Consider the following 20620-nt stretch of genomic DNA (forward strand, 5'->3'; position numbering starts at 1 on the left):
TACATGGGCGTGACCCACTGTGGCGCTGTTAAACTGCTGTCAAATGGTGTTATTATTAACGTCCGTGTTCATCAGGTACATTTTAGTGATGTGAGATAAAGTATGTGTTGTGGCTAACCTGTGATGGTTCAATATATATCGCTGGTGTGATTGTCGATTGTTTCATGTTTATTTACTCTGTTGTTATCTCGAAAATATTCGTAATTAATTCTGTTTCTTGAGTCTCTGTTTTGTTGAAGTATAATAATGAGTAAAAGTAAAGTTATTAGAAATCCTCTGAAGGCTTTTAAGAAAAGGAGAAATGTTGGCAACATTGTAAGGTGCAAGGTATTTAGAAATATGGGAATGAAGATAGGTTCTAACATGGTACTAGCGATGCTTGCTTTAGACAAGGAACGCCTTTGGGCTGCAGACAGGACTGTAAAGAGTCTAGAAATACAAGCAAGAGTAAACAGGAGGAGGAACAAGAGGAAGTTGGAGGAAGAGTTTGCAGAGGATGAAGATAATCCATCCTATGGACCTGGAATGCACTAAAAAGTTAATCCAATCTTTGTCGCTCGATTCCCAAAACTTTTATTTTCTCATACTAATTACATGTTTTCTAAGGATCTTCCAAACATATTTGTTTCAAACTTTCAGTAAATGTTACACAGTACCTTCTGCATAATTTAACAGAGCCTTTTTCCAAAAAACTGTATATTTTTGAATATATAAATAAAAAATTGCAAAAAAATGTTGTGAATTTTCATTACAATTGAAAAAAAATCATCTTTAATAACTGAACTAAAATTTTGTAAAATCCCTGTGTTAAGTTGTATCCCATATTCCAATAAATAATCTGTAAAAAGTTCAACTTCCTACCTCAAATACTTTGTGAGGAAAGATATAATTTATAAGCGTTATTTTAACATTGCAAGTATAGGGCGTTCCGGAGCCCCTTAAAAACTGCATGTCTTGCTTGCGACATGAAATTGGAGCTCACAGTCTGTGGCATCGTCGACAGAACCGATTGTGGTGCTTGGGTACAGGGCCGAGGGGAAAGGTCTGAATCAGAGGGTCAGGCGATTCACCGGCCGGTGTGGCCGAGAGGTCCTAGGCGCTTCAGTCTGGAACCGCGCGACCGCTACGGTCGTAAGTTCGAATCCTGCCTCGGGCATGGATGTGTGTGATGTCCTTAGGTTAGTTGGCTTTAAGTAGTTCTAAGTTCTAGGGGACTGATAACCTCAGATGTCGAGTCCCATAGTGCTCAGAGCCATTTGAACCACTTTTTTCAGGCGATTCTGCAACCGTGTAGGATGGAGATTCCTAGACTTGTGTCATAAGATGGTGGGTTTCTGGGTTCCGCTTAATATGTCAGGGGTTTACTATACACTGGAAGCGGCTACACGTGTAGCGGCAGCTGTCTGGAGGGAGTTAAACAGTCTTTTAGTTTAGCGAGACTCAGGAAATTACAGAAAGCACGTCAGTCTAAAAGGACGAAGACAAACACAGGAAGGTAAACCATGTAAATTGTCGTAGCCGTACTGGAAGTAACCAGAGCTCCAAACGCTAATAGAAATCACTCAAGCTGAAATTATTGCGGGAACCGAAAGCTGGCTGAACCCTAAAAAGAGTTCAGTCAAAATTTTTACAAAGGACTAACCGTATTCAGAAAGGATAGATTAAACACAGTTGGCAATGGAATGTTCATTGCTGTCGGAAGTAGTTTAGCTTGTAGTGAAATTGAAGTATGGTTCAAATGGCTATGAGCACTATGGGACTTAACTTCTGAGGTCTTCAGCCTCCTACAACTTAGGACTACTTAAACAGAACTAACCTAAGAACATGACACACATCCATGCCCGAGGCAGGATTTAAAACTGCCACCGTAGCGGTCGCGCGGTTCCAGACTGTGGCGCCTAGAACCGCTCGTCCGCTCCGGTCGGCGCTAAATTGAAGTAGATTGTTCCTCTGAGTTAGTACGATTAGATGTTACACTTGACAACCGGAATAAATTAATGATTGGTTCCTTTTATATATCCCTGACTCAGATGGTACAGTTGTCGAACAGTTCAAAGAAAACTTGAATTCCATTTCCAACAGGTACGCCATTCATGTAATTACAGTTAGAGGTGACTGCCCTCGATTTGGTGGCAAAAATACACGATAACTCAGAAGCACTCGAAGTGAAAATAATTATCAAAACGTACGTGACCTCTTTCCAACAAATAATACTGTGCAACAGGGAGCATCATGACAGATACAGGGATTTGTGATCACAAGGCTGATGCACCGAGACTAAAAACTGTAACATTCAAACCTACCAAATATGAAATTTAAATGCATCTGTTTAAAAAAAGCAGATAAATATTCTCTTGGCGCCTACAGAAGTGTCTCCTCTCCTTCCATTCTGCCTATATAGGCGTAAATCAGCTGTCGTTTGAATTAAAAGATATAGTATCGACTACAACTGAAAGATATATACCCAATAAACTAATAAGAGATGGTACTGATCTCTCTTGGTACACAAAACTCGTCAGAACAATGTTGCAGATGCAAAGAAAAAAAAACATGCTGAATTTCCAAGTATGCAGCACCCTTAAGACTGGCGAAGTTTTACAGAAGCTCAAAATTTAATGCTAACTTCAATCCGAGATGCTTTTAATATTTCCCACAGCGAAACTCTGTCTCGAAATCTGACAGAAAATCGGAAGAGAATCTGGTCGCGTATAAAATACACCAATTTAAAGACACAACCAATACCTTCACAGCACTATAACAATGGTGATGTCACGGATGACAGTGCCACTAAAGCACAGATTCCGGTCATACATAAAGCACAACAGTGGCAAGACGCTATCAGTAACTTAACTGCTCGATAACAACGGCGAAGTCACTGATGACAGTGCCACTGAATCAGTGTTACTGAACACAGTTTTTCGAAATTCCTTCACCAAAGAAGACGAAACAAATATTCCTGAATTCGGAGCAAGAGATACTACCAACATGAATAACCTGAAAGTAGAAATCCTAGATGTAGCGAAGCAGCTTAAATCCCTTAATGCACTCAAGTACTACTGTCCAAACTGTATAGGCTGTCATTCTGGTTCTTTCACAGAGAATGCTGATGCTATAGCTCCGTACCTAGCAATCATCTGACACTGCTCCCTAGCAGAAATATCCGTACCTAAAGACTGGAGATTGGCACTAGTCACACCAGTACCGAAGAAAGGACACAGGAATAATCCACTGAATTTCAGACCCATGTCTGTAACGTCGTTCTCTTTGGGATTTTGAAACATACACTGTGTTCGAACATTATGAGTCACTTCGAACAAAATGATTAACTGACGAACAGCCAGCACGTCTTTGTGAAACACAGCTAGTTCTTTATAGTCGCAAGTATTGAGAGCTTTCGGCAGGGGCTGTCAGACTGATTCCATACTTTTATAGATCCAGAAGGATTTTGACACAGTTCCTCAAAAGCAGCTACAAATAAATTTGCGTGCCTATGGAATATCGTCTCAGATGTGCCACTAGATTCCTGATTTCCTGTCAGAAAGGTCACAATTCGTTGTAATTGACGGAAAAGCACTGAGTAAAATTGAAGTAATACCTGGCGATCACCACGGAAGTGTTACAAGTCTTCCGCTGTTCCTGATACATTTAAACGATTTAGGAGACAATCTGAGCATTCCTTTAAATTTTTTGTAGATGACACCGTCATCTACCGTCTTATACAGTTATAAGATGCTCAAAACCTATTTCATAACGATTTATACGACGTATAAGTATGGTGCGAAAAGTTGCAATTGACTCTAAATAATGGGAAGTGTAAAGTCATCTATATGAGTATAAAAGGGGTCCGCTAAATTTCGGTACAGGATAAAACACACAGATCTAAAGCCTATTAATTCAACTAAATACGTAGGGATTACATTTCGAATAACTTATACTGGAACTCTTTTTGTTGGAGTTTTAGGGCGCAAAACGTCTAAGGTCATAAGCGCCTAGTATAGAACCATAGAATGCCGGGACCTTCAAATGGTACAAATGGCTCTGAGCACTATGGGACTTAACACCTGAGGTCGTCGGTCCCCTAGACTTAGAACTACTTAAACCTAACTAATCTAAGGACAGCAAACACACCCACGCCCGAGGCAGGATGCGAACTTGCGACCGTAGCAGCAGTGCGGTTCCGGACTGAAACGCCCAGAACCGCTCGGCCACAACGGCCGGCGCTGGGACCGAGATGGTAAAAAACCGTTGCGAGGTCCAATACAGAAAGGAAGAAAAAACAAATGTAAAACGTCAAGACGTTACGGAACAGTATCTAAAAGACGTCGACAAGACACCAGGTTCACCAGGTAGAAATCAACTTCTGCTGAAAAATGACATAGATAACGTTGTAGGGATGCAAACGAAGGACTGTGATTTATTAGCAGATCACTTAGAAAATACAACAGGCACACTGAAAAGACTGCTTACACTAACTAAGCTTTTCCGTCTTCTTCTCGATTATTGCTGTGTCTTATGGGATCCACTTCATATAGGATTCAAAGAAGGGCAGCTCATTTTGTGTTATAACGTCATAGGGGAGAGATTGCCACGGATGTGATACGCCAATTGTGCTGCCAATTATTACGAAAAAAAGGAGTTTTTTATTGTGGCAAGATCGTCTCATGAAATTTCAATCACAGATTTTGTTTTCAGAGTGAGAAAATATTTTTTTTTGCACCCAACTACGTAAGGAGTAATGATAATCACAATAAAACTAGACAGCACGGAAGGATTTAAATGTTCGTTTTTCGCACGCGCTCTTCGAGAGTGGAATAGTACGTACAGCTTGAAGGTGGTTCGATGAAACCTCTGCTGGGCACTCGTTGTGAACTTCAGAATAATCGTGAAGATATAGATGTTTATGCCATGGCTGATTGAATTGTTGATCTTAATCGACAGTTTCTTTTGATTTCCTCAATTGTCACCTTAACTGGTCTTTCAAGCCTTTCCATGTATATTCCAATAGACCATGGAATATGGTTTGTCTGTAACACACTCCTATATCTTTTACCGAACTGAGAGATTAATCAAGCTTCTTACAGTCTTTGAGGATGATTGTAGTCTTGAACCTTCTGTACAGCGGACAGTTTCCGCGAGGTACCCCTGGGATAAACAACAGGAGAGAGTGGCAGAGATTTAGTTTTGCTTTCCTTGTCACTTCAGTCGTTTTTTTGCCTTTCTTCTTTCAACTTCCACGTAGTTGTTAGTTTCAAGCGAGACTTCACGACGGAAGGAAGAAAGGTAGACGAAGCTTTCACGTCCTCTTAACGGCGAGGACAGATTGCCATTTCGGATGCGGCAAGAATGCGGGAAGGAATTCGGACGCGTCCATTTCGAAGAAGCGAAGGCAGCATATCTCTTAAGACCTAAGCAATTTCAGCAAGCCATAGTAAACTAGAGACATGGAGCGTCGCCCTCCAGATGCGAGCCAAGTGTCGTAGCACCCTCGAGACTGACCTCATTCACCCTGGATAAAGTAGCCAGAGCACTGCTTGTAGAGCATTTTTGGAAAAATTGTAGGTATGCATGTAATAAATGTGTATGACATTTCACACTAAATGGTGAAAACTGGTTTATCTAATGTAAAACATCTTACTATAGAACATTAAAATTAGCAAACAAAAGACACATTTCACCGAATCATGTTTTTATTCCAAAGAAAAGCTTATACTCAACGTTCTTGCACGTAATTTGGCATAATGTGTTATCGTCCGAAACATTAAGGTGAAGAAAGAGCTACATCAATATTTGGGCAGCAGCAGGATGTTTCTTTCCTGAACCTTATCGCTTCTGGCTCGTATTGACATCGTAACACGCTTTGCAGACACTTGTTGGATGCGGTTTTTATTAATTTTTCTACTACAACTAAACGGTCATCATGGCGATACAATATTTAAAATGCTTCCCTTCATTATTTTCTTTTATTTATCATATTCATGGGTATTCCGCCAGACAGGAATCTGGATCAATATCAGAATCACCATCTTTCCCCTCTGAAATAGAATTGACGATTTCTTCTTCCATGGTATTGAGCACGTCGCTTCCTCCGAAATGTGCAAAGCTATGTAGAGTGCGAGTAATGGACCAACAAAGATACAGAAAACAGACGTAAGCAGTATGGGACCCTATCACAGAACAAGAACCAACAAAGCGCTGTTGTGGAGAACAGATACCTTAGAATTCTAAAATTACGTGCTCAAACATTGTAGGGACATTTCTTGTGCAGCCAACATGTCTACCAACAGAGGGCAGGAGCGCAGTGTTAACTACGAATTTTTGAACACAGCACAATCTAGACTCGGGCGCCGTCCAATTGCAACTGTTGGAATTCTACTTCTACTACGTCCGCAGTCACTGCTCCATCTCCCTCGGGAACCTCGAGCACTTCCAGCCCCATATGTATCTATTTACGCATATATTTACGTTTCGCTTTTTTACGGCAGGATTTTTCTTAGTGGCTAGATTAGAGATCCGACTTTCAGCAAAGGCTGTGCGTGTCATCTCCTCGTATACTAAGAAGCGCAGATGACGCTCCCTGGTCGTGTGCGAACAGTTTACTAATAGCAGGATATAAAATTTACGGGAAAATTCTTAATCTGAACAATCAGACTTCAGGAACGAACGTTCGTGTAATGATAACACATTTATAGTAAGAGAAAGTTTTAAAAAACCTGCAAATTTGGCTAAGAAATGCATTTAGCATTTATTAATTACGAGAATGCCTTTTATTAGGTAAAAAGTTCTGTTTCTCAAACCATAAGGAGTCTACATACAAATAAGAAAATAATCATAAGGTTCGGTTTTGAAAACGACGGATGAAATTTTAATAATCCAAGGTGTTCGACAATGGTGTAATGTATAGCCCACTTCATTTAATTTATAGACGAACTGATTATGAAATGGAAGGATGAAATATATTTAGAAACTAAAATAGGATCTGGAATTGAATTAAACACTCTGTTATATACTGTTGACATCAAACAGAAGGTAATTTAAAAAGATAAATATATAGATTGAGCCAAAACAAAAATTACTGCAATTCAACTACATCTGCGATTAAGGCGCAGATAATCGCTTTCTGAGTGAAAACAATAATAAATGAAAAAAATTTAGAAAGGTATCCAACATCAATCATCTAAGTTGTGATATTAGTTTCAACTATGACAAAGACATTGAGAAGAATGTTAACATATTTGAAGATACCTCAGACAAAAATTAGAAGAACTGTGAGAAGAGTAACTGGAAAGCAATCACAAATGAAATTGTGTAAAGTTATCAACGTACTCACTTCTGCGTATGGTTCCGAATCACGCACAATAACACAAAAAGAATAATTGTGCAGAAGCAGCAGTGATGAAGTTCATGAGATACGTAGGGGACTGTTATAAAATGGATAAAATAAGGAATGAAGAGTGGATTGTTTTTAAGCTGCCAAGATGGCTAAAATATTTTTTTTTCATTTAGATTACCAATTTCGGGAATTCCCTCTTGCCATCTATGTTTTCATCATTACACAATCTTCTCCTTCTGTACAATAAGTGGTGCTATAGAATGTATACCTATGCTGCTATAGTGAGCCATAGTAGATGTCGGCGTGTCAATTTTCAAATAACAGCTGCTCACACTCGTTATTACGCAGACTACAGGTGGCGGTGAATGTAAGCACATGTCATCGGAGCAATAACATGTGTGTACATAACCGTTAGTTTAACATTGACATGCCGACTTCAGCTATAGCTCACGATTCCAAAATGGAGATACATTGTAGAGCACCACTTACTGTACTGAAGGGAAGATTGTGTTATGATATAAGTATATACCCTAAGATGGAAACAGAGACTTGGCGAAACCGGTAATCTGTATAATAAACGATTTTAGTTGAATTCTAAGAATACCAAGAAAAATTGGGAGAGCTTTTGGGAACCAAGAAGGCTTACAGCTAAGATAATTAGAGGAACCGAATGGACCTTCGCACAAAACCAACTAACCCAAAACGAAGAGAGCTTCGCGAGGATTATACAGACCTTAAAGCAGACACTCAGAAAATACAATCCGCCAAACCTCCACTTCAGAGACTCGCAGGATAATGTGGCTTTTAACGACAAGGACAACTGCCGCCTCTTAGCTAATTACTTCAAAAACCTATTTAGCTGTGATCCACTCAGAAAAGACTACGACTACAGACAAACTACATCAAACCCGGACTCACTACCTCCTTCATTGGAAGAAGCTTGACAAATCTTTCAACTTCTAAAGAACAATAAGGCAGCTGGAGAGGACTCTATCGTTGCTGAACTCTGGAAATGTGTTGGAAGCAATGCCGTGGACAAGTTCTCCGAGATCATCCAGGACATCTGGGAAACAGAGAAATTACCATCTGATTGGAACACGGGTCTGATACATTCGCTTCACGAAAAGGGAGATTTTACTAATCTGAACAACTACCGTGGAATTTCTGTTGTACCGGTAACATACAAGATTCTCTCCAAGGCGTTACTAACAAGGACACAAGATCAACTGGATAGTCAACTGGGAGAACATCAGGGAAGCTTCAGGAAGATTCCATCCTGTGCTGAACATATCCTCAATCTTAAAACTGTACTGGCATACTCCAAGACGAGAAACCGCAAAGTGGTAGTCACCTTTGTTGATTTCAGGAATGCCTACGACTCCGTTGAGAGAGAAAATATTAACAAAATACTCCATGAACTAGGGTTAGAAAACAATACCCACAGACTCATTCTAGAAACCTTGACCAACATCTATTCCTAAGTCTAATTTAGAGGTGAGATATCAGAAAGTTTCGAGACAAAACTGGAATGAGACAAGGGGATAGACTCTCCCTACTTCTCTTCAACGTTGTCCTTGAAAAGTTTGTGAGAATGGTGCTAGGAACTGAATAAGTTGGGTGTGCAGAGTGGTGTCTACCTGGGCTGTAAGCAGGAAGGACTTACTGTAGATTGCCGGGATTTTGCAGATGACATGGCACTGATTGCCAATTCTCTTGAAATGGCAACAATGCAAGTAAACTGCCTCAGAGAACACGCAGCCATTGTGGGTTTTCAAGTGTCGCTGGAAGTAACAGAGTCCTTCACCAACATCAAAGAAGCTAACAGAGAGATGTTACTAGACCAGGGAAACGTCAAAAAGACGGAGAATGGATTGAACCCAGCTTATCAGAAAATACGTCATTATCGATGAGAGCCAAGCACTACACATCAGTCACGCGACAAGAAGCCCTGCACGCCTTGGAATGTCTTTTCACGAACCGGATAGGTCTGATGGAGAAATTAGACGTCAGAGAGAGGAGAATCCTCAGTAAGATCCTAGACCCGGTAGAAGAAGATGGAGAATTCAGAAGGCGACATAACTCGGAGCTCTGCCAACATATCGAGAGGCTCTCTGACTGTACAAGGAAAAGGAGGGTAGCTTTGTACAGCCATGTTGCGAGATTGCCTCAGAACAGATTAACCAACAGTCTGTTCTCATTCTGGGAAAACAAGAAGTTTCGCACCACTTGGCTGACAGAAACTGAAAAGATCGTTAAAGAATTGGGAATAACTGATCTCCAGAACAGACAGTCTGTGAGACAATCCCTGAAGGAAGTCCGAGGATTTCAGGAAAAGCCCCGAAGGTGTGGTACCCCCCGGAGAGAAGAAAGGAAAGAGCTAAATCGGCAAAGGATGCGACAGTACTGTGCAAAGATCAAAGCTCAACAGTTGAACAAGTGTGGTCCAAAGTAGGCACATTCGAAACAAGAAGAAGAAGAAGAAGAAGAAGAAATATTTTTAGCGATTTTGGCAGGAGATGCTACAGATCACCCCCTCGCTGATGTTGTCAGAAGTGTATAAGGAATGAATCAATAAAGTTAAATTCAAAATTGTTTTCAGTTAATGGCAAGTAATGACAAGATAGAATTGGAATGACAATGTTGATAGAACTGTTCAAAATATACTGAAAAAAAATTATTATCGGCTGTCTGGAAAGAGAGAACTAGGTTGTCCTTTTAACAGGTAGATGGACGATAGAGACTGGAACAGGTTATTATAATACCTAATCGTAGGAACTAGGTGATGAGCATAACGATGAGCTCATAGTGCCCTGATATTTCCTCCTTAGTATGAAACGTGGCCCACATGGGAAGAAAATTGTGAGCTCACTAAATTGATTGTACAGGGTGATCAAAAAGTAAGTATAAATTTGAAAACTGAATAAATCACGGAATAATGTAGATAGAGAGGTAGAAATTGACAAACATGCTTCGAATGACATGGGGTTTTATTAGAACCGAAAAAAAATACGAAAGTTCAAAAAATGTCCGACAGATGGCGCTTCATCTAGGTCAGAACAGCAATACTGAGCATAACAAAGTAAGACAAAGCAAAGATGATGTTCTTTACAGGAAATGCTCAATATGTCCACCATCATTCCTCAACAAGAGCTGTAGTCGAGGAATAATGCTGTGAACAGCACTGTAAAGTATGTCCAGAGTTATGGTGAGGCATTGGCGTCGGATGTTGTCTTTCAGCATCCTTAGAGATGTCGGTCGATCACGGTACACTTGCAACTTCAGGCAACCCCAAAGCCAATAATCGCACTGACTGAGGTCTGGGGACCTGGGAGGCCAAGCATGACGAAAGTGGCGGCTGAGCACACGATCATCACCAAACGACGCGCGCAAGAGATCTTTCACGCGTCGGCGTTCCTCTCACCCGTCATGGTAGCAGTTTTGCTGTCCAGCGCCATCTGTAGGACATTTTGTGAACTTCTTTTTTTTGGTTCTAATAAAATCCCATGTCATTCCAAGCATGTGTGTCAATTTTTACCTCTCTATCTACATTATCCCGTGGTTTGTTACGTTTTAAAATTTATATTGACTTTTTAATCACCCGGTATATTTCTTATTGACATGGACGTTGCCATAGTATAATGGTGTAAGGAATGGATAGATTCATTACACATAAGAGTTCGTTATTTCCTATTTTGAAAGGAATCAGACTGCGTGAGATGCGTGTATAGCTTTTCGAAATTAAAATTTGGTTTTCTAGCATACTGACAAAAGTAAGGTACCTGGCGTTTTCCCTACTGGATCATTCATCTGTTAAAGATGAAGGGGGGGGGGGTCATAAGGTGTGAGCGAGAGGATCATTGCACATCATGAATGGTCCGCCACACGTCGTACGGGGTCTTGCGGAATACGAATGTAAATTTAGCTCCAAATGTTGTGAGAGCGTCCCTGAGCGGCGAGTGTAGGATATCGAAAATGCCCGTGAGCATGCGGTGTAACTGGAAGGACTCCGTGGCTTGCGGCGCGCTTCTTCCAGACCGCCGCCGCTGCCCGCACAGTGGCGGGGCTTCCCCGACGCTGACGCTGTGGCGCGTGTAATTGCCGGCGGCCGCCAAGTGGCGCTGCTGGCGCCGCGTCGGACGGCGTCGCTGTGGCGTCGGCGTCGGCGTCGGCCGCGGCGTGGCATAATGAGCGCCGCTGCCATAATGGGGTGCGGCACGGCCGTCCTAATAGCCGGCGCGCCTCCCCGGCCATTAGACCGCAAGAAGTGCCGAGGCAGCCAGCCAGACACGCGGGGGCCTTCCGCCGCCCGGGCCCGCCGTGCGGATGTCGACGCCTGCTACTCGCGCTCGCCATGTTGGAACTCGACGTCTCGAGAACAGCGCAGTCACTGTGCCTCGTGTATTCGCGCCACAACACCACATACTGCGAAGAGCAGTGTGGTACCCAACTCGGATACAGAGGACGTGCTCTGACAGTGCACAGTAGCAGCGTATGAAACAACCGACCTCCTCCTAAAGCCGTCGGCACACGGACCGTGCTGTCGAACGTTAACGTTGAGCGTGCCAAGTTCAACGTGTAGCTGAGCGCTCAGGAACGGTGCGACTTGTGCATACGGTACGTGGGCCTCAACGTTGCATACGCTATCGCAACGCACTCCAGCGGCAGTTGAGGGATGTTTCTAGTTCGTAAATTACACTGTTTACTCAACGGCAGCGCGTAAAATTCCCACGTTAGTTTTATTAAAACGCACATTTCCTTCATCGTCCGCGAAAAGCACCATGTCCAATGAATAAGGACACAGGCTTATAAAAGTTCCATTACAAACAGTACGGTACAAATTTGGAATACTTCTCCACATAAGATAAACATTATTTCATCATTCCACATTTTAGTAAAACCCCAGGTTCACTCTTACTGGATCACTGTTCCTACCCAGTAGCAGAATCTTTGCAACATGTGAATTACGAAGCGTAAAAAGAAAGGAGCAAAATATCTTTATACAAGTAGCGAAAGCTCTCCTGTAGATTAAGCCAATTCTAACAAAGTGACCCCTCAAAAAAAGGTGAACTTATATTTATATAACATCACGTATTATTTTAAACTAATAATAAAGTATCATAACCTAATAAAAACTCGAATGTTAGGGAAAAAAATTGGAAGTGTTACGACGCGAACCACCCCCCAACAAAAATTCATTACTGTATTTTTTTTTAACTCATTTTGTTCGTTTTCGATAGCTGCATCTACTCGGAGCGGAAGTCGCAAGACACCCGTTTCAGTTCGTCGTTGATCCATTAAGTCAGTTTTTTTTTTTTTTTTTTTTTTTTTTATTACAGAGGGCAGCTAACCCTCTGACCGAACACTCTGAGTTACCGTGTCGGCTTAGAGACGCTACTCACTACGCTAAACCAACAACACGCTCCCTGAACTTATTTATATTTTCTTACCCTTTGCTAAAAACGTTAATCGTAGATAATTATCTTACTAACTGAAATAGCCTACTCTCATAATACACAAGTTACAATAATTCTTTGGCTCCGAATATGATGTTTCTCATTATTCTTTGGATCGAATCACACAACTAACAACGGGTTTTCGAGTGATTCTCAATTTGCTGTTGCTCAGAAACGGCGTATGTACATATAGGCTTGAAATGAATACCAATATGGCGCCTCACAACTCAGTACTGAAGGGAGATGGCGTGCGTGTGACGTAGGTGGCGTTGTTCCATCTCATTGGTCAACGCTCAGGCGCATGCTCAGAATATCTGACATTGAAACTTCCCCGTAGAAAAATTATACATGACTGTGCTTAAACTGACACACAATATCTTTTAGCGCAACGCAATCTGACTTTCAAAAATCTCTACAAAAGAATGGCCCTGACTAACATTAACCTATACCTTTCACAAATCACTTACCTCACCAAAATCTTCGTTACTCGAACTACTGCAATACAGCGAGCGCCACTATTGCCAGCTAAATAAAAGATTAAAACTACTGAATGCACTAACTACTGATAGGCATAGTTAGCAAATGAAACATTTTGATAGAGAACAAGCAATGTATTTACCTTAATAGTCATAATATATATAGCAGTTCATGACACCCAGTCTTACAAATTTCAGAACTCCACCATCTCTCTCCCCACATCCACCACTGCTGGCGGCACACCTCCAACTGTGCAACGCTATGCGCTGTTAGCAGCCAACAGCCCAACACTACAATGGCCAACAACAATGCAAACGAGCCACAGACTGCACACAGCACAGCCAGTGATTTTCATACAGAGCGCTACGTAACGTTGCCAATAAGAAAACATAAAAAGCCTACTTACATAGCCCCCATGCTCTCCACAAAAAAATTTACAAATTGTTTTGGGCACTGGCCAATACATATTTGTTAAAAATTTTTTCACAGTTACAGTAAGAAAGATATCAAAAGCACACACTTATTAATGCAATGTTGGTCAAAAGTTAAAATTTTCTCACAGTCCATAAAGACAGTCCTGATCATTCATCACAGTATAACTGCCGTTTCTTTTCTCAAAGTCTGAGCAGTAAAAGACAATGCACACAGAAGTAGTGGATTTCCATGCAGTCTTGAAGAAGTAGTGTTGTCCTTCCCACAGAAAGACAGTGCTGACTCTTGACATGCTGACAGGTAATGGGCCACAACAGAGCAAACCCACAGCAGAGTCATTCGACGTTTTGAAGAATATTGGTAGGTAGGTCATCACAGAGCAGACAAGTCCTGGTAGAGATTACAGTATTGGTGGGCCATCAAACTTGCAGACCCACTGTAGTCCTTGTAGAAATAATGTTACTGGTGGGCCATCAAAGATGCAGACCCACTGTAGTCCTTGTAGAGACGGCCAGCAGCCATCTGTTGCGACTGTGCAGGTGCACAATCACCAACGAAGAGTCTTGCGGAGAATATAGCAAGTCCATAAACTACCACTTGTGAACTCACAAAGTTTCTGGAATTGTCCTTAGAACCAGCAATGCTGTTAGCCAGTCCCTTGCTGAATTATTAACACACGTGCAAACACTATCAGTCCCAACTTCTCACATATTGTCCATATACTATGACCAACAGAAACGTGTGCAGTGAAATGTAACTTACAAGTTACTTAATCTGATGAACTGGTGTCCATTACAATTTTATAACATAAGAATACAATTACAAAGATACAGAATACATCATTAAAGAACATAACAATACAGATAACATTTGTAGTAATAGGGGCCTTACAGAAGAATAGAAATAATCATATACATCAGTGTTACAGGAATTATGACATAAGTAAATACATAAAAGATCAGAATAACTTTTGAAACATCAACTTCACACATGAGCATTAAAACAAAACAGAATAAATAATGTCTAAACACCTTTACAAAGAAAATAAGATGTTATTAGAAAAATTCCACAACATATCTCATATCAGCTAAACACTTAAAGACAGGAAAAACACAAATTCACATAGTGTAATAACACAAAAATACAGGACAGGATTTGTTTTACTGCATTATCTTGCAAACAAAACTTTCTTTACTTGTTGGAGATCTCCCTTTGTTCTTCATTATTTCAAAAAGTGCTATCTATACCTGCTTTCTGTACTTTTTTCGTAAAACTTCTCAATGCATTTCTTGCAATTCATCGCAACTCATTCTCTTATATAGTCTACCCCCTCTTAAGCTAACTTAAATCTACTGAGCTCAGATGCTAAACTAAGGGACGAGGCAATGCAGCAGCACAAAACAATTAACACAAACAGCAATGACAAAAAAAATGGAAAATTGCAAAGCAAGCTACAGTAAATCTAAATTACCAAGCAATGCAACATTACAACTAATATGAGCCAATGTGCAGCAACAAGAAAAATAAGTCAGTAGTAAAACTAGCTTAACAGAGTAATACAAAGTGAAATTTAGTAGCACTATGCCTGGCAAACAGCAGCAGCAAATGCAATAACTTATATCTGAACATTACATAGCTCAAGCAGAAAAAATATTACGCTACAGACAACAATGCAGATAAGGGAAATGTATATTCACATCTTAATGTCTATGTAATTAAAGTGGTGCACTACAAGAAGTTATTCTACCAAAATCATTACCACGTAGTTGAAAAGAAAATTCCGTATTAATTCCTGTGAAGGGATATGTCTTTTTTGCTCCTTCGTTTTTTTTAATAGATCATAAAATTATTTACTGGATCTGTAGGCATAAAATATTTATATTAGTACATCTATTAAATTTTATTTTAACCAATGCTGCAGTGCAGCTAGAAACTAGATATTAAACAAAATGAGTAAATAAGTACATAAAGCTAGCCATATGGCATTTCTCTCAACTAGCAAGACAATAGCCATGAAATGTTTCTCCTCATTTCATTAGGCATTTTAGTAAATATCATAAATTAAGATCTCCACAGTATAATCATATGTTTACACATTACGTGTCGGTGGTCACTTAACTTTCTTACGGAAATATTAACGCCAGCAGTTTGCATTACAGTGACAGTCTCATATAAAAATATTTCACAGGTCAAGAATTTGCGTTACAAATCTGTAGAAAAAAATTCTATTGATATAACAGAGTCCAAAAAATTTTCGTCGGCATTGTAATACATTCACGCATTTACATACATTTCATAACTCTTAAAGTACGATTCTTGGTTTCCAACATCCTTTTCCACAAATCAGAGTCCCTAAGCACTACTCATTATTCCTTACCTTACTATACATCTACATATTCGTCGACACTTCTTCAATATTTCGTCATAAGAAATACGTAGTATAATCAAACTCCTCATATACGGTAGCATCATCTTATTGATCATAAAAATATCTCAACAGCATAATACACATCGTCATCGTAATAATATCATAACATCTCAGTCAATTCTCAAAATCGTCGTAGCTTCCTCCAATAATTTCAAAACCTAAAAAAAATTCTCTGCTCATTTCAATAGTGTCATCTAGCTCAAATGTACTTTAAAAATCGTGATCCCATACCATATATATCATTCAAAGCTCTCATAGTATCACAACGGTTCCGAAAAAAAATTCGAATAGTCCACAAAGTACAGACAAAATACAATTTCATAAGTGTGAAGTTATCCAACTGTGTATTTACACAAACATCTGTCACTGATGTAGTAAAATAAATATCTGTCTCTCTCAGTTAAATGATCAGATAGCTGTGTAATTTATGTGTTAGAGAAATATGGTACTGATGTGTAAAGTTGTATAAGCAAATACAAATATTAGCTAGGGTTCCTTGTGCTTGCCAAACACATGGTACACAAAGTAAGCGTGTACCCACCTGAGGATTAATGTAATTATACCCTCAGATGTTACAGCTTACAGCAATGGAATGAAATGTATCACGGAAAACTTTCTTTGTAATTCAAAAATCTTTAAAAATAAATGTTTTAAGTATAAAATTAATCACTGATATACGTGTACTGTAGCGCTAAACTGTCCGTCTTGTTGCAACATAATCTCTGTGGAAGTGTCGTAGTTATCGTCCTCCGAAAGCTGAGTTCTGCAGAAGTCAATGTACTTACCTCATGATAAACAAAAGTGAAATGCTTTGCGTATAGATATCGTAGTTATTATGCTTATTGCTGTGATGAAGAAAGTACTGCACAGTAACGTATTGTTGTGCCACGAAAAAGGCTGTCTCATTGTTGCTATACCACAAAAGTTACTACTAAAACATGTTTTACTTTCCAGAATAATACAGAAAAACTGTGCAGATATAAAACAGAAACACTGCAAAGGCAACATTGTATATTGTCTCTCATTAGTAGCATCGTGATAAAATCGTGTAGCTGTCACATAAACTAAACACTGTGTCATCTGGTATCTCACTGAAAGTACTTTAAATCCAGAATGTATTTTCAAGTAAAACAAAATGTTGCATTAAAATCTCATTAGCTGTACCAGTATATGTTCTAAGTATGTAAGTCTTATAGTCGTTACGTAATTGTGCAACTAACAAGCAAGAATGTACACACACAATAACACTGTGACGTCTGTTCACTATAACAATGCATTCGTAATTTCTGTTTAAATAAGTTATCTTGGTTCTTGACTGGATATTTAACTTCAAACATGGTTGCATGGTAACAGTTTCTAAGTCTGACAATGCATACTAGAAATGTGAAGTGAAAAATTTTATGGCAAAGACTAAATTAAAAAAAAACAGATTATCTCTCAATAAACGGTTTTACATGTGAAATGTGGTGCAATCTTTTACTCTTCCTAGTACACAGAGTTTCAACTTGAACGCAATTATCATGCGGTATACGTCGGTAAGGAATACTAAAATTTTTCTCAAGGTTAGCATCCCTGTTATTTTTCACCGAGCCAGCTGGCGCACGTGGCTGCTTGCGGTACGGGTCATTGTCTGTATCTTTGTTGGCGTGCGTCGTTATTAGGATTAGGAGACCTAACTTCTACAAATTCACCTAGTCGAGAGTGCCCTTCTCTGTTTGAATCCCGCCAGTTCTGATGCAATTCAGCTCTGTTGTTACGATCATATAGTCTGTCGTCATGTCGGTAGATTCCATAATTTCTTTTTTGTCGGTCACGTGGTGGATAATTTCTCCCTGAATCGTAACTGCGCGATGAACTGTTGCGTCTGAATTTATTCTGTCTCCCTTGATAATAATTGTTTTGGTTCCCATATTGTCTGTTTCTATGTTTACCTCTCTCATATTCGTTACTACAGAAATGCGATCTTTCTCTGTAACTGCTATTATGCCAACGGTTGGCATACGGGTAGTGTCTGTTTTGGTCACGATTTACGTTGTAAGAATAGCCTTGTCGTGTCCAGTTATTATTTCTTTCATAGCGGAATTACGACGGATGTGACCTGTAATTGTTGTGTTCCTGTTCTGGCATTCCGCAATTGTCAGTGTCAATTTCCAGTTCTTGTAAGAGCCCCTGAAAAGCTTCAGTGTCGTCTTTACAACGTCCTGCCAAAATAATATGTCGCAAATGTTCAGGTAATTTGATTAACCAAATGCGGATGAGTTCTGAGGGGCTGTGTGGGTTTGACAGGTACTGATTCTTGAGCAACATGTCTTCAAAATATTTGACAAGACGGGAAAATTCAGATTGTTCAAAGTGTTTCATAATCATGATGCTATGTTTTACTCGGTCTTGTGTAGCTTGAGACCAATATGCTGAGAGGAACGCATGGTAAAATTCTCCTTCATTGTGACAATCGTGAATGACCGATCGCATTCTTTCAGCTGGTTCATTCTCTAAGTAGCCACACATAAATTATAATCTGTGCTCTAACGACCAGTTGGGAGGAAAACAATGAGAGAATTGATGGAGCCATACTTGTGGATGAATGTCGTTCCCAGAATTCCTAAATGTTTTGAATTTACGTGTAGTAATGAACAGCTTATAGTCAAAATCATCGTGTCGGCGAGTATCATATCGGTCATTGTTACGACGTGTCGGCGGTTCCATCTCAAAATTCGGTGCACCTTGACAATTTCTTTCATAATTTCCGAAATGCCCTGTGTTATTATTTTGTGGCTTTTCCGTATTTCTAAGTCCCTCTTCCCGTGTTGGAGCGCGAGTGTCCTCTGAAATATGTAATTTTTGTATTACTTGTGCCAACTGGTCTTGTACTTCCCGGATTTCTCTTTTGTGTTGTGTATTAATTTGATTATTATTTTGTTTGAATTTCTTAATTTGTTCATACCCTTCTGTGTCAGTGATGGCTACAGGTCATGTGTTATTCAGATCATCATCTACCTTTGTAGATAAGTTAGTGAACTGATCTCAAAGTTCGGCTACTTTATCCGTTAGTGAAATTATTTCCTCTGTGTGTTTCTCTGAACCAAGTTTCAGAGTGTCCATTTGTGTTGAAATCGTATCTACTGTGTCCTTTAAGTTTTCCTGAGTTTTTGCAAGTTGCATAACCGAATTGGTAGATGCAACTGAGTCAATTTTAGCTAGCAAGGTGTCGTGATTTTCATGAACAATAGTTTGCAGTTCTTTTATGGCTGCTTCGTGATTCTGTAATGCATTTTCATGACGCGAAGAAATAGGTTGGAAATGCTCACAAATTTGTGTTTTTACGTCATTACAGACTTTATGATATTTCGATTTGATTTTATGTAACTCAGTAGTTAAATCTTCACGTGTTTCTTCAAGTGTGGTGTCTAACTTTTGAAGATTTTGTTCCATTGGGTCTAACTGTTGCTGTGTTTGTCTCTGATGTTGTTCCATTGTGTCTAACTTTTGAAGATTTTGTTCCTTTGTGTCTAACTTTTGAAGCTTTTGCTGTGTTTGTCTCTGATGTTGTTCCATTGGATCTAACTGTTGCTGTGTTTGTCTCTGATTTTGTTCCATTTGTTGCATTAGCTGTAATAACAATGCATTAGTGTCTGGAATCTGTTCCTCTACGCTTTTCGGCAATGCATTTGCACCGGCAACATTCACATTTTGACAAGCAGAAAATGTGTCTTGACTTATTTGAGAAAACGCTGATGGCGCAAAACCTGAATCTACAGTATTGGCAAAATTGTGTCCTGTCATTTCAGATTCCTGAGGCGAGCTGTTGCCAAGCGATTGATCGATAATGCTTTCCTGTTCACTGTTTCACTGCCTATGCCATTGTTTGCCGCCCACTCCATTTCCCTATGCACAATTATCAAATTACTATGTTGAACTTTAGTTAATTCATTACACGGTGGCGCTAACACATTGCTTTCGTATTCACTGTCATTTCTCAGTTTACTTTGGAGCCTAGTATTACGTTTTTCACACGCCATTATTGTCACAATATTTCACACAACAACACCGAAAAACACAATTTGAAAAGCAAAAATAAGAGAACACATTAACATAGCACTGAAAATAATATCTAGTTAATTGCAAGCGCAGCTGCGAAATACTTGCTGCAAATGTACATGCATGCCACAACTGTTTTACTGTACAACAACGAAAAACTACAACTACAAAGGAAATTCTCTCTATAATTATGCACTAGCAATAAACAAAAGCTACACTAATTACACAAACAACAAGAAAAAGTCAGTGGAATCCAGTGAGGTATCCTGGCAGGGCCGCCATATGAAACTTCCCCGTAGAAAAATTATACATGACTGTGCTTAAACTGACACAATATTTTTTAGCGCAACGCAATCTGACTTTCAAAAATCTCTACAAAAGAATGGCCCTGACTAACATTAACCTATACCTTTCATAAATCACTTACCTCACCAAAATCTTCGTTACTCGAACTACTACAAT

Source organism: Schistocerca nitens, chromosome 1 (genome assembly GCF_023898315.1).
Source record: "Schistocerca nitens isolate TAMUIC-IGC-003100 chromosome 1, iqSchNite1.1, whole genome shotgun sequence".
Lineage (NCBI taxonomy): Eukaryota > Metazoa > Arthropoda > Insecta > Orthoptera > Acrididae > Schistocerca > Schistocerca nitens.